We start from the raw sequence: 14,456 nt of genomic DNA on the forward strand, positions 1-14,456 counted from the left end.
GAAAGCCCCAGTACGCCGTCCCCGTGATCTGTGGATTTAGATGGTAAATCACGCACTTTCTGGATCAAGATGATGGCTCCAAGTTTTTCCAGTACTTAGAATGGGCTTATTGCCTTCATACTACAGAAAAAGCATCAGATGGCCCGAGGAATATTTCTTGCTGCACTTCACCCCCTGCCCTGGGGTGAGGCAGAATATCAATCTGCTGCTGCCTTTCCAGGAGGCTGCTCAAGTATGGTCCTGTCTGCTGCCGCAGGACAACAGATCTCCTTCTCGAAGAGTACGGGAGACTTTAGAACTAATCAGCCTATCAGGCAGGACCTCTTCTGCTCTTCAGGCCACTGGCCTGAAAACATCACAGTTCTTTTGAGATGGTAAAACTGATTTCCTATTAGCACAGACACTAGCTGACCATGGGCCACAGGACTGACTGCTGGGCTCTGCGCCTCCTCTGATCAGTCAGAGCAGACTTGTTCAAGTTAAATTGAGCAGACATCTGTAAATAAAAAGACAGAAATACTGACATTTTTCCTCTGTAGCTGTTAATGCTGTCTTCAGCTTTCTGATGAGAAATGCTTTTTTGTCAACACTGACTGCTCTCCAAGTGGCCGTTCTGTAATAGACGGCAGTTACTTTATTGAATAATTGGAGTACAGCTGTGTGGTTAAAGCTGCCCTGCTCTCCAATGCTGGTTTTGCTGATCAGATCCATGCCATCCGCTTTCCAGCACCATCTGGGAAATGGGAGCCCTGGGGAAATTCAGATAACCTCAGATGGCACCATGAATCATTTGTAAAATCATTCCACTGCAGTTGCTCTGTGTTTAATTGGAGTGCAAAAGCAAGCAAGCAAGCAAACAAACAAACAAACAAAAAAACATCAAAAGAGTAATCTGTGACAAATACAGCAATTTCATCTGGAGCGTGGGTTTGCTCCAATGTTTCTCCAGTAGGAAATCTGGGGTTAGCAGCAGAGTGAAGTTCGTAAGCTAACTCACATGCCTCATAAAAGCATCAGATGCCTAAAACAAACATGCATGCGTTAAGTGCCAGAGTCGTGGAATCTGCAGATTGACACTAATTTGGGGATGAGACTGGGGACATGAAGGAGTTGTGTGAAGCATAACACGCTGTGTCTGCGGCCTTTTGTCTAGCAGAAACTTTGTCATCTACTTTCAGCCAAATGATACAGAGGAGGAGACCTCTAAAAGTCTTGGTGTTCCTCTGACTTTATGAAAAGCACAAAGTTGGATGATGGGAAAAAGACCCAAAGCAGTGAGGGGGACTTCCTCCCACTGCCTACCCAGAGGCTCCAGCTTCTGTTGCCAAAGCACAGGTCCAGATGGAGCCAACTTGAGAGCTGCTGTTGGAAACTTCCTTCTCTTCATCGGTTGCTTTGCCTACATGGGACACCCCCAGTGATACTCAGCTGATAACAACAGGAGGACTTTCACAAAACACTCTGCTGAAGATTGAGCCAATTCAGGGGTGATTCATCTTTGGTCATGCACACAGTTGCTGGTTTGGGCACTTCTGTGCCCCTCTGGCATTATGCAATGCTGACATTCTGCTGGGTAAACAAGCCACTCCTTTTCTAGCTTCACTGTATAAAACAGGCCTTATGATTGCTGAGGCAACCTACGGCCCTTCCTTGCACTCTCCCTGTCTGAGTCGATCTCTTCCTACTTGGGTCACCACAAGTAAATGTACAGTTCTGACTGAGCTCTCATCACAGCTGTGTGCAGTGGTGTTCACCATTCAGGGATGCTTCCTGTTCCTGTGGGATCTATTCAGCACATCTCCGTTCCCAGAGCCACTTTTTGCCCACTTTTTATTTACCCATGCTGTAAGGATTTGTTTTGTTACAGTCAAGCACTCCAACACTACACTGTGTTCTCTTCTGTTGTTACCGAAGACCTTGCAGAGCAAGAGTTGTACTGCAGTCACTGCTGTTCCCTGGTGCTTTGGGCTTTCCAGTGAAGCCCGCTCCAATGTCTGCTATCATAAATACCAGGATTTTTTATCAGTAGAACCTCAGTTGTTTTGTCCTTTTCCAAGTTGTCTCCTGTTGAATATCGAGGCATGATGGTCAAAACACCTGCCAGCTTTTGCTTTTGCCACCTCCCAGTCCGAGTTCATTTTATTTATGCAGGCTACATGAGTTCTCTTTATATCTGCTCTTTAGACTCTGGATAAAAAAATGCTGTAAAAGTGAAGAGTGTTCTGGTTTTTATGAATCACTCAGAGAAAGGCACTTGCTTCGTTGGTTCGCTATCTCGGAAAAGAGCAGATTTTCCCAGCAAGCTGAAATAGCAGCAGCATGGGTATATTGCAGTCCTTCTGACAAGCAGAAGGCAGCATGGTCCTGTCTCTCTTAGAGGCAAGAAGATGTCTGTGTAAAAGGTGGACTCTGACTGTGCAGCTCTTCTTTGGCTTCAGAGAGAAAAATGAACAAATTACGCTTCAGATTTCCCCAAGTGGTTTCCTATGCCAGGAACTTCCTGTATATAGAAGACAAATCTCTTTTTTGTAAGATGAAGATCAGATTTCCTCATTTCCCAGAAAGATTATATTTCTGGTACCACACTGAACATTTTCCAGAGTGAGATCTAAAAAAAATAACCAATAGAGGAAAGCTGCAAATCCTGCCAGAAAAATTAAGCCAGCTCATCTTCTGACGGAAGTTTGTCATTGATGCTATGGAGAGGTGAGCTTGTCCAGAGAGCCAAAAACTTGCTTTAGGCATCTCTCCTGGGCAGGAAAGGGCCATGTTAATTATGGGAACCAAACTTTCAGACAGCTAGAGTGAGGCAAGGTGAATCTAAAGGGCCTGACAAGGAAACGCTGCTCAGTTTGGGGCACTGTTAAACAAAGCATGAACAACTACTCGCCCTGACAGCAGCAGGCTGTTTCCTGGGCTGATGTGGGCTTTGCCATCTTTCTACTCAGCCTACTCAGGGCTGCACCACCCAGGTGTGTAATGGGCTCCCAACAATGACACCCTTCTTCTGGCTGAAATTCCTTGCTGGGCTGCAGAGATCGTTGTATCAGATAGGTGGAGGTCTGTGGGTTTGGCTGTTGGATTCCCTTCTCACCCTGGTCAATGAGGAATGACTTGAGCAGAAATAGGCAGGAGGTGGAGCAGCCAGCTCACCCCTGGTCTCATGGACCAGTGGCTATTTTTGGTCAATTGTGGTACACTCAGAAGCACTTCAGGTATGATGAACTCATAGGTCACCGGTGTAACAGCTCAGAGCACTTCCATGCCAGCATTCTGGCAGTGCTTTACTTGCCCACAGGATTGTTCACTGCGGGGACTTCAGAATGGTCTGTAGCTGCCTCTGACAGCACATTTATGGTTTGTAACATAAGAGCTACACACATGGTTTGTGACAGTCTGTGCTATGATCTCTAACATGTACTGTGCTTGTCATGGCCCAGAGCTGTGTGCAGAGACCCACGGTCATGGAAGTGTGTGTGGACTGAAGAAAAGGAAAAGCAAAAGCAAGGAGAGGAGATAATGTGTAGTGCCAGACTGACAACAGATATTTGAAAATCAATGTGATTTTCTTCATTTGTGGGGAAGTCAATGGAAGAATCAGAGCCAACAGGGTATAATGAATGGAAAAGCAGTTGTTAAAACTAGATAAGTTTTGTCCTTTGCCTTGTTCACTGGACGACTGGAATGGAAACAGGCAGATGAGGGAACTCAGAGAAAGTGCTGTGCACATGAGAGATTGTCAGCTTGTCCTGATAGCACTGCTAGGCACAACCAAATGTACCCCACCTGCCACCTGACACACAGTCAGATGGGAAAGAAGCAAGAAGAGATCTGTCCCTTACCAAGACCCTCTGCAAACCAGCCCTTGCACAGGCTGCTCCCTCCTCTCTTCCCTGTGTTTCTCTTCTGCTCTCACTTGATCGTTCCCAGGCCGTGTCACCAGCAGATGCAGCGCGCTTTCAGCTCTCAGATGGGGCCACTGATGTAGGTGCAGTTCACCTGTCCTGACTGCAGCAGGAGGTTGGAGCCCAAACACTCTCACTGCAGTGTGGAATCAAGGTAGAGTGGGTGCTTGCTACTGCCAGCAAGGTTTGCATAATTCTTCCTAGTTGTTCTGTCTCATTTCAGCTTTGAGAACAGTCCATCCAGAAGGAATTTGTTAAGTGTTGGGAAAAGGAATATAAAGTGCTTAAAATTTGGTTGTTTGCTGCCATAGGCTGCCTGCAACTGTCTGATGAGGCTGGAGGCTCTTGCAGAGACACCGGAGCTCAGCCTTTCTTGAGACGTGTTTTCATGGCAAGCTGCCTGAGATGTGTGTATTTCAGCCATGACCTGTCAAAGAGGCAGGGGTCAACATGTGAGCTGTATAGAAAGAAATGCACTGGAGTGAGTCCAGAGCAGCTAGTGCTGTGCTCCCAGGCTGTGTGTCTGGAGCAACGTCACATCCTCCAGAGCAGATGGAGCAGAGCCATCTGAGGTCTTGAGCCTTGGATACACTGGGCTTCATTGAGCTAGTCTATATGACTGCTGCTCCAGAGGTGTGTGAGTTCCAAGCGACTGCATTGTAAACAATTACATTTGCCACAAATCCCAAGAATTAAGCATTTTCTTTTAAAGAAACTCAGCGTAGAGGTTTTGAGCCCACAGACCTCAGCTCTGCTGTCTCCCTGACTAGTAAAGGCCTTGCTGGGTGGGGGCCCATTCTACATAGCATCTCTCAAATCCTTCATTTAGCCTTTTCCTCGCTCTTGAAGTCTAAAGAAAAGTAACAAGGACAAAGCAGGGCTCCTAGAACAGCAGGGCAGATACTGAACAGCAGTTTCTTGTGGTTAAGGGGGAAAAAAAAAGAAAAAAAAAAAAGAAAAAAGAAAGGTTACTTTTCCAGAGAGGAATTTTAGTGGGCCAAGGTACCACATTACCAGGATGTTCACACTGTCCACACTGGGGAGCATGGTCAGAGGAGCCCATCTATGAATGGATTTATTTATTTCTGTCTCCCCTTCTTTGCATGGAGACATTGACTGGGGAATCAATAAAGCCAGTGAGAAGCTGTCCAACAGAAGTGCTGCCCCCAGCCGCCCAGCTCTTACTGCCCAGGTCACCTGCCCAGCACTCGGAGGGTCAGAACCACACTGACTGCTCCTTCTAAGAGTGCTATTGACAGAAGCCGAGCTGTAGAGGCTCGGGCTCTTCAAATTCTCAGACTGCAGCCAAAAATAAAAGCAGCTAAGATTTAATGATCCACCCCTGGCAAAGCTATATTCAGAACAATGCGTATCATTGCTGTAATAGCAACCTGGAGCTGAGATTGACTGAAGCACTCAGTGCAGAGGCAGTAGTGCAAACACAGCAAGCGTATGCTCTCTCCCCTCTCCCTGCTGAGGATAACCACTTTGTCTTTGCTCTGCTGAATGCATTCAGCGCTTCGATTTCTGCATCTCTGTAGCTTTAATATAACAAAAAGCCCGAAGGCAGTTCTAATGGGGCAGCAAAGTTACAGCCAGATCTGCAGTATTTCAGACTCAAGTTGTCTGTGGATCTTCTAGATTTACTCCCTTCAAGAACAGGGACCCAATCCGACAGTATTGTTGGCTTCCATGCCCTGTCACAACACATGGTTGTGTTGGGCCCTTAATTCTGAGGACACAAGCTGGGCCATCCCAGCCAGGCCCCCTGCTGCCCTGCACGAGACTCCCCCAGTGCCCCCTCACAGCTGCTGCTCTGCTCAGGGGACCACCACAGCTGGGGCTGGAAAATGCCAATTCCTTAAGGCTTCAGACAGCATCCTTCCCTCTCCTTCACCCTCTTTCCTTCCCTCTTCTTTCCCAAAAGTACATTTTGATTGATTGATTGATTGATTGATTGATTCAAAACTTTCAAATGGAGAGGTCAGTTTTGCAATGAAACCTCCCCAAGAAATGGGGAAAAAAAGGGTGTTTTTTAAGAGCTTAAAAGAGGAAATCAATGTTATTGTGACATAAAGGAGAGCTGGAAGAGCCCCAGAATAATTCAGGAGACCCGAAAGATTTTACACAATATTTAATCATCGAATCCTTAGGGCTCTGGTGGGGGGGGGGGGGGGGAGGGTTAGGGTCCCCGCTCCCTGGTCAGGAAGACGCTGATCTACAGAAGTTGGTATGAAGTCCCTGAAAGGATGGAATTGGGGAGAGGTGACCCTGGCTGTGTGTTGTCTCGTGCAGACCTGCAGCCAGAAGCCAGAGGAACATGGTAAAGCAGCTGCAGGTGCAAAGCACTGCCGCACCAGCACAGCAGCACTGCATCATACAGCTGTGCACCTGCTGCTGCCTTCTGGGGCAGCCAGCTCAGGACACTGCTGTGGTGCATCTGGGGTTTCAGCTGTGAGTGCAGGGATCGTGGCCGGCACGTGGGTAAAGTGGGCATTGAGATTTAGAGCAAACCCAAATCTCCAGCGCTTCTTGGTCATGGCAAGTGTTGCTGTGGCAAAGGAGACACCAGACCAAGGACAGGAGTCAGAGGTTTCTCAGTCTGACTGTCTAACAGCTTGTTTTCAATGTGAGTCATTTTGATCTGCATCCTTATTTAGCTTTAGAGATGTGTGCCTCCTTCTCAGACCCAACACACAGTCAGTGTGTGCACAAAGCCTGTTTTTTCCACTTCACCAAAGGCATTTCCTCTCCCTATATACTCCACTGCATCTGCTTCCATCTGTGCTTGTAAATTCCCAACAGCCATATACCTGTCACAACCCTTCACATGTCTTATTTTATGGCTAAAACACGCTTTGCATCTCTTTCACATTACAATACCACCAGACGTGAGAGAGAAGCAAATGTTCTCTTTCAAAGCATCCCAAAGATGAGACACTTGCAAGGAGCACTGCGACAACTGAGCCTTTCTTTGGAAGGGCAGGCAGTGCCAAAATAATCCTGCCTGCTTTCTTTTAAGCAGTTCAAACCTGGCATATGTATGAGGAGATTAACTGCTCCTCTTAATTACCCTCCTGGCACGGAACGCTGTTTCTTGTATTGAAGTAAACCATTCACTCTGAAGCCCAAGACAGACACAGGTGAGGGCACAGGTGCCTGTGTCTCTCTAGCAGACGTTTTAGGTGGGACCTTTCGAAATCCGATTGCTTTGTATTTGCATCCCTATTATTGTGAGAACCGTATTGAGAAACCCCCGCCTCCTGCTCCCTTCCCCCCCGGGTGGGTGGCTGCCAGGTGCAAGGGATTTGGGTGCCCAAATCTGGTCATCTTTGGGCTCAGTGCTTTCTGCAGTTCCCCAGGCTTGAGGGTCAGGTTAAAATACCCATTTCTTCTTGCAGGTTAGTGAACTGAAGAAAAAGGTGTTTTCTGCCCATAGTTTGCAGAAAACCGCGAGGGAGCAGGTTGACTGGGAAGAGGAAGGACTTTGCTCTGCCACCTCGTTCTTGCCCGGAGCCGGATAGAGGCGGGCGCAGACTGCTGCCCTTTGGGGTACTTTGTCGCCCGCAGTGCTCCGTTCCCACCATCAGCCCCATTTCTCTGCTCTCTGGGGACACAAGCGGCTGGTGGCGTTCCTCCTGCCTGAGCAAACGGTGCGCGAGGCACTGCGTTCCCCCTGGGCAGGAGGGAGCAGGGTGATGAGCGTCCTCCGGGCGCAGGACTTCGGCTCCCTCTCCTGGGGCCGCCCAGCGCCGGGCTCCCTCCTGGGGCTGAGGGTGACGCTGCTGCCCGGATGCAGGTTGCTGCAGGCGCGTTCCCATGGTACCGGCACGGTGAGACACCGCTCCCTGTCATCCCTGTAGGATGGTTGGGAAGAAGAGGGGACAGAGGTTGGTCCGGGTGGGATGGTGCCAGCACGAGGCCCTGGGAGCCGCTCTAAGCAGCGGGGATGGAGGCAGGGGGGGCTCAGACCCTGTGACCTCTGGTTTCCGTCCCTCCCCACTGGGCCCTCGGGGCCAGCGCTGCCCCGCACCCAGCCTTCCTGCTGCATGACTCGGCGCACCGCATCGCTGCCGGGCGCTGCACCCACTGACTGGCTCGCAGGAAGAGTCACTCCCCCGTGGCTGTTTTGTCCCGTGGGACGCGGCCCTTTGAAGTCCGTGCCCGTCTGTCCCATGGTTTGTGAGTCGCTCTGTGCACCCTGGGGGGAGACCTGAGAGGAAACTCCAAAATCCTTCCCCTGGCCTCGTGCCCTCCCTTCCGACCTCACCGCAGAGCCGGGAATGGGGAATTTCTGGCACACCTCTGGAAGTGTTCTCCCGTGAATGGCATGGCCATGAGCTCTGTGCCCTGCCAGGTGCCTGCAGAGGCCGCTCAGGGAGCTGCTGTCCTTCTCCCAAACCAATCTGGCTCCCTGTCCCCCTGCTGCACCTACCCAGCGGGACCTGGGCTGACAGCCACTGCTGCCCACCGCAGGCACGCTGCTCTCAGGAGGGACCTCCGTCCCTGAGCTGTCAGCCGGGTTAGCTGTCTTCGTTCAGCTTTATTTCTTTGGATCGCCAGAGAGAGGTTGTGGTGAGAACACCACCTCCATCTTCCTGGACTGGTTAGGATGGCCCCCTCCAACAGATGAGCGTGTCATGTACATGGGTGCTGTCCTCTGTAATGGCAACTTCTTTGGTCTGTGCAGCTGATGCCAGCCCCAAATGGAACGTGCAAGTGCTGGAATTCTGCCTTGGTCTTAATGCAGCATTCCTGAGCCTGAACCAGTTGCCTTGAGAGCATTGTATCACAACCAAAAACCTTATTTCCACCCTATGCTGTATGTATGTATGTGTGTATGTGTGTGGGGGGACACTGTTCTATTTGGGGCTGGTTTTGCACCTGCTCATCATTGTCCCTTGTGCAACTCTTGGTGCCTGGGGCACAGCTGTGCTGCAATCACAGACAGCTCTTGCATCACCTGCACAGTGGCCTTTGGCAGCGGAAGAGCAGGAAGTAAAAAGTGTGTTGTTTTTTTTTTTAACAACCTGAGTTACACACACAAAGAATCAGATGGAGGCAAAATGCAAGAGAAGCAGTTTTGTAAGAGCCTTTTATCTAAGTGTGTGAAAGTTCAGAGGTGAAGAGGTTTGCAGCCAGAATAGCACGAGCTCTCCAAAACGCACTGTCTTTGCCAGAGTGCCATGGTGTCATTGACTTTGGATGGGACTGGGGAAGAGTTCACTGTAACGAAAGCCCTGTGCACAGCCCACCCGCAAGAGAAGAGCTGCCCAGGAGAGTGTTGCCAAGATGTGGGGATGATGGCTTGGGGATGATGGCTGCACCCAGCTGCCATGGACTGACCCTTGGCAGCCCTGCCGTTCAGGTGGGCTCACAGGGCACCAGCCCATGTTCAGCCACCTGTCCCACCCCACTCCCTCCTGGCCTTGCCTCCCTGGCCCTCCTTGGGCTTGAGACTGTGCTGGGCTGTGGCAATGCATGCACAGGTGAGGACAGGAGGGCTGGGTGCTGTTTGTGAGTGCTTATCTACAACACTGTGACACAGCTTTCGTGAAAGAAGTGACAGCCCCGTGGGTTGGTCTGGGAAGGTCTGGCTGCTGACCTCAGCAGTGTGTTTGTGTTTCTGACCTTACAAAACCCGTTCCTTCTGTGGCTGAAACCATAGCTGGAAATGAGGAAGAGGTGGGGAGCAGCGGTGCAGGAGGTGTGCTCGCTCTCAGGTGCCTCTCCACAGCCCCGTGCGGCTGTGTCAGACATGCCTGGGGAGGAATTTACCCCAAATCCACAAACCAAGTGCACGGTCAGGCCCCCGCTGACGGAGCACCTCGTGCCCTGGCTGTGACTTTCAGGGCTGCTGTGCGGGCCTCGGGGGCTTTGGACCTCTGTCAGGGAGTTTGCCTAGAACAATTCTGTCCTCTGTGCCAAGACCTAGTCCTATCCAACATGTTTCCTGCTGTTATCTCGATCCCTGTCCTCGGAGGAGGTTTTAATTTTAATCCTGGTAATTCAGAAATCAGAGAACATAGGAGACACGTGCAGCTGCGGGATGCTGGTGCCCAGCTGGGCTGTGGTCTGTGTGGGCAGCACTGTGGGGCGCAGGGTGCGAGCCGCCCAGCTGCACCTGTGGTGGCGCATGGGCTGCGAGGGGCTGCCGCGTGCCGGGCTGTCTGTGCTGCGCTGGGGCTGAGCTGCTTTGTCTATACTTAGTGCATTTTTCAGATAACCTTCTGGTGCTATTTTGGGGCTGAGTGCTGACTTAAGGCCCCTTCTTGCCCTTGTGCCCGGCTGCGTCACAGGTTCCAAGCCTCTCGGTTTTCAGCATCCTCCAACACCCAGATGTGTAGAAAGGTGCTAGAAGGCAAATGGGCTTTTTGGGTTATTAGCACTGCAAAAAGGAAAGAAAGTAATGTCTTAAGCCCTTTTTCCTTCCTCCTTGGGCCCTGCAGGAGGAGTTTGAGGCCCAGGCTCTGGGCTCTGCAGTGCTGAGGTAGGACATGGGGACAGCTCTGCAGCACCCAGTGACAGACAGACCCACTGCTGTCACTGCAGCACAACACACAGCAGTGCACCACAGCTGGGCTGTGATGGTCATTCAGCACTACAACAACAGAGAGGGAGAAATTCTCCTTGCTAAAAGAGGCACAAAAGCCTTTCTTCCAAAACAACATGAAAGAGCTCTGCTTTTCCAATGAGACTCAGCAGCAGCAGCGGCGGCAATGTGGATGGTGGGAGAAGGGTGGAGTTCTGCTGCTTGGGCAGCTCTCAGACGAAGCTTCTCCTCCACGGACACCGCAATGAGGCTCTGATGGCCGCTCTGGGCCTGGTGGCAGCTGTGCTGGAAGGAGTGCAGGGCTGGGTGCCTGCCAGGGCCCAGCAGGAGAGCCTGGGAGCAGGGACCTTCCTGCAGCTCTGTAAGGTCAGTGCCTGTGGAAGCTCTGTGCTGAGGCAGGCCACTGCCTCACATGCAAACTGATGGGCACAGATGCCGGGTCACCCTCTGGGCCATTGAATCCAGCGGCCAAGCTGGGCCTCTCCAAGGGTCTGCAGGAGCAGCCATACGGCATTGCTGGGACAGGGCGGCGATCCCACCAGCAACAAGCAGGGATGTGGCCCAGGGAGCACTGCAGGTTCAATGCTGAGCCCCAGGATGGTGAACCTGGCAGAGCCAGGCTGAGCTCTCGAGGCTGTGCCCTGTTGTACCCTGCTGTGCCCTGCTGTGCCCTGCTGTGCCCTGCTGTGCCCTGCTGCGCCCTGCTGTGCCCTGCTGTGCCCTGCTGTGCCCTGTGCTCAGCCTGCAGCCAGCACATGGGCTGTGTGAGCCAGGGAACCTGCTGTGTTCAGGGCTGCATGCATTTGTTTAAAGATTCTTGTATGTGTCAGAGGTCCCAGGATGGTGCATGGATAGCAAAGACTGCCCAGGACCTCTCCCGCCCTCCACTCCACAGCCCCATTGCCAGAATTGCTGTGACCATTGCTGCTCTCTGCAGCCAGGTGCCAAGGTCACAGCCTCACTCATCACTCGGAGGCTTTTAGGATGTTCAGGAACTTGTTTTTCAGGTCCCTGGGGTGGGCATGGGGAGGACAAGATGGTGGGAGCAGCAATGTGCACATGTAAAATCTTGAGGAGGCACCCGGGGATCTGTTCCCATCATCTCAGCACAAAACCAGACTGTGGATTAAGAGAAGACTTTAGTGTTCCCTGCCTCCCCTCAATATAGCAGAAGCTGCTCGGGGCAGGACATTTATAGCTGCCCTTCCATACTGGGAGCTCTCTTGGGTTTCAGTGCTGGGTGATAACGGGAGCGTGGCTCTGAGCCGCCCCATTCCTCTGCCAGTAACAGGCAGAGATCCCCTGTCCTGGTGCCACACAGCTCTGTGGCTGGCTGTGCCGTGAGGCTCCATGGACTTCCCTCCACGCTACCATACAGCCAAGGGACTCAGTGAGGAGGAAAGTGTAATAGAGGAGCCTGCCCCAGGCTCTCCATTAGCACTCTAGATCCCTCTCCCACTTTTTACACCTGGCTTTGCCATTTTGATCATAAGGGGCATAAAAAACTGCTAAGTAGAGTCTCTGCACCAACACAGCTCATGGCAGCATATGGAAAGCACTACCCCATGTCTGTTCCCCCTTGCAGCCTCCTTTGTGCCCCTAATCCATACAAGTTGTCACAGACAGCAGCAGGCTGCCACATCACAGGCTGAAGATAACATCAGTGCAGGTGAAGTCACTGCAAGGACAGACACTGGCACAGATGAGGAGCACTCAGGGTGGACACTGAGGAGGCCCTGCAGGCTGAGCAAGGCCAGACCCCACGTGAACCAGGACAGAGTGCCATCCCTGAGCACAGCAGCTCCTGGGGCTTCTGACCTCCCAGGGAGCCCTAGGTGCCTGCCCAGGCTGCAGGGACAGGCACAGCTTTGTTTCCCACGGGGACAGCAGCTCGCAGCTCCAGTGTCACCTTCCAGACAGGGAAATGTCAGGAGCACAGCTCCGGTTGCAGGCAGCCTGGCCTTCGTCCCCTCTGGTGCCGTGGAGTGACACAGAGCTGGGCAGCCTGAGAGCTTCCCCTCATCTTTGTCCCCCCAGTTTTCTCCCCATCAAAGATTAGGGAGGTTGGGAGGCAAATTTTCCCACCGCTTCCTGACACCCAACATGATTTTTTCAAGGCTGGAGGGAACATTCTGCTTGCTTTCTCACTGGGCCACTGCTGTTATGAAGCCACCTTCCCTGAACATGTGGCCATCAGACACCATGACCTCACAGGCAGCCCCTGGCTGAGGCACGCACCCCAAAACCACCCTGGGGAGGATGAGTGAGCACACCCCAGCGGCTCCCATTTCTTCCTGTCCCCAAGCCAACCCAGGAGCTGGTAGAAAACAAGATGTCAGTCACAGGGGCACTGAGTCAGAGCGCTCTGGCCGGGTCAGGTGGGGATGCTGGCAGGATGCCCTGCAGGGGCTGGGCAGAGAAAACCAAACCTCCCCCCGCAGGCAGCCCTGTGTCCCACTGCTGTGTGTACCTGCCTCGGGCAGCCCCACCAGGTCCACATGCTTTGCAGTCCTTGCTTCAAGGGGTGCTTGGCTTTGCCTGGCAGGCAGCTGGTGACTCTCTTGCACAAATAGTTATTTAGGGACAATTTACCCTAATTTGAAATAAAGTGCAAGTCTGTTTGCTTGCTTGCTTGTTTTAATGAATGGAGAATGCCTCTATCATGTTCATTTTTGCAAAGAAAGTCTTTTTTTATTATTTTTTTCTTTTCAGAGAAGTGTAAATCTAACACTCAGATTTATGTCAAGTTAGGTCACCACCTGATGTTCAGCATTTTCTTAGTGCTCTCCATTATTTGCTGTAGGTGAACTCCTTTGCTGCTGGAGGGCTGTGCTGGGAGCAGCCCCAGGCCTTGGCTGCAGGCTCCCAACACCCCAGACTGTCTCCATCCCAGGCCATGGGCTGAAGCCTGCCTGTGCCCTGGGCACAGCCTCCCCATATCCCCAGGTGCAGTGTGCAGGGCTGCTCCTTGGGGCTGTCATGGTTGTCCCACGGCTGCAATCACTGTGAGCACACAGTGGGCACATAGCCCCTCGCTGGGGGTTCACGGCCGTCCTAAGGAGGTGTCTCCAGAGAAGGATCTATCCACCTCCAGCACAGGCAGAGCGGGTGTCCCCATGCTCACCGTGGGCTGTGAGCTGGTGCCAGCAGGAGAAACCAGAATGAGAACAGCAGCCGGAGGGGCTGCGGGAGGGCAGGCACTCCAACACCTGCAGGGTGGGTTACTGGGGGCACCTCCCAGAGCACCTCAGAAGGGGACAGGGCTGGAGCACCTCAAGTACTGTGACCAGTGTTGGGCCCCTCACTACAGGAAAGACACTGAGTGTGTTCAGAGAAGGGCAGAGAAGCTGTGAGGGGTCTGGGGCACAGATGTCAGTGGCTGAGGGAGCTGGGATTGTTCAGTCTGGAAAAGAGAAGGTTCAGGGGAGTCCTCATTGCTCTCTACAGCTACCTGAAGGGAGGTTGTGGTGGGGGTTGAGGAGGGGGTTCATCCTCTGCTCCTTCATAATAGTGACAGGACTGGAAGGAACGGCCTCAAGTTGCACCAGGGGGGTTCAGGTTGATGTTAGGAAAAATTCCGTCTCCAAGAGTGGCACTGGAATGGGCTGCCTGGGGAGGCGGTGGACTCATCGTCCCTGGAGATGTTAAGAAACATTCAGATGTACATGGGTTAGTGGGAAACGTTGGTGGTAGGTGGATACCCCACACAGGCTGCCAGCCCTGCCTGTGCCCCGCTGCTGCAGGCAGCGCTGAGAGGGCTCTGCAAAGATTCTGCCATGCTATTATTACCTAGCGTCTCGTTTCTTCAAGCGCTCTGGATGGCTGGACCCAGCATTCTGTTTTTAACAAAGGAAGAGAAATGAGAGCCCTGCCCGACCGCCGTGCTGCCTGCTGGCGTCAGCGCCGAAGCGGAGCACTGGCATTACACGCCGGCCGCGCTCTCTGCCAGGAGCTCTCGGCGCTGCATCTCAAAAGCAGCTCGGTGAAGCCAATCTGCC

This window comes from Lagopus muta, chromosome 16, assembly GCF_023343835.1.
Source record: "Lagopus muta isolate bLagMut1 chromosome 16, bLagMut1 primary, whole genome shotgun sequence".
Lineage (NCBI taxonomy): Eukaryota > Metazoa > Chordata > Aves > Galliformes > Phasianidae > Lagopus > Lagopus muta.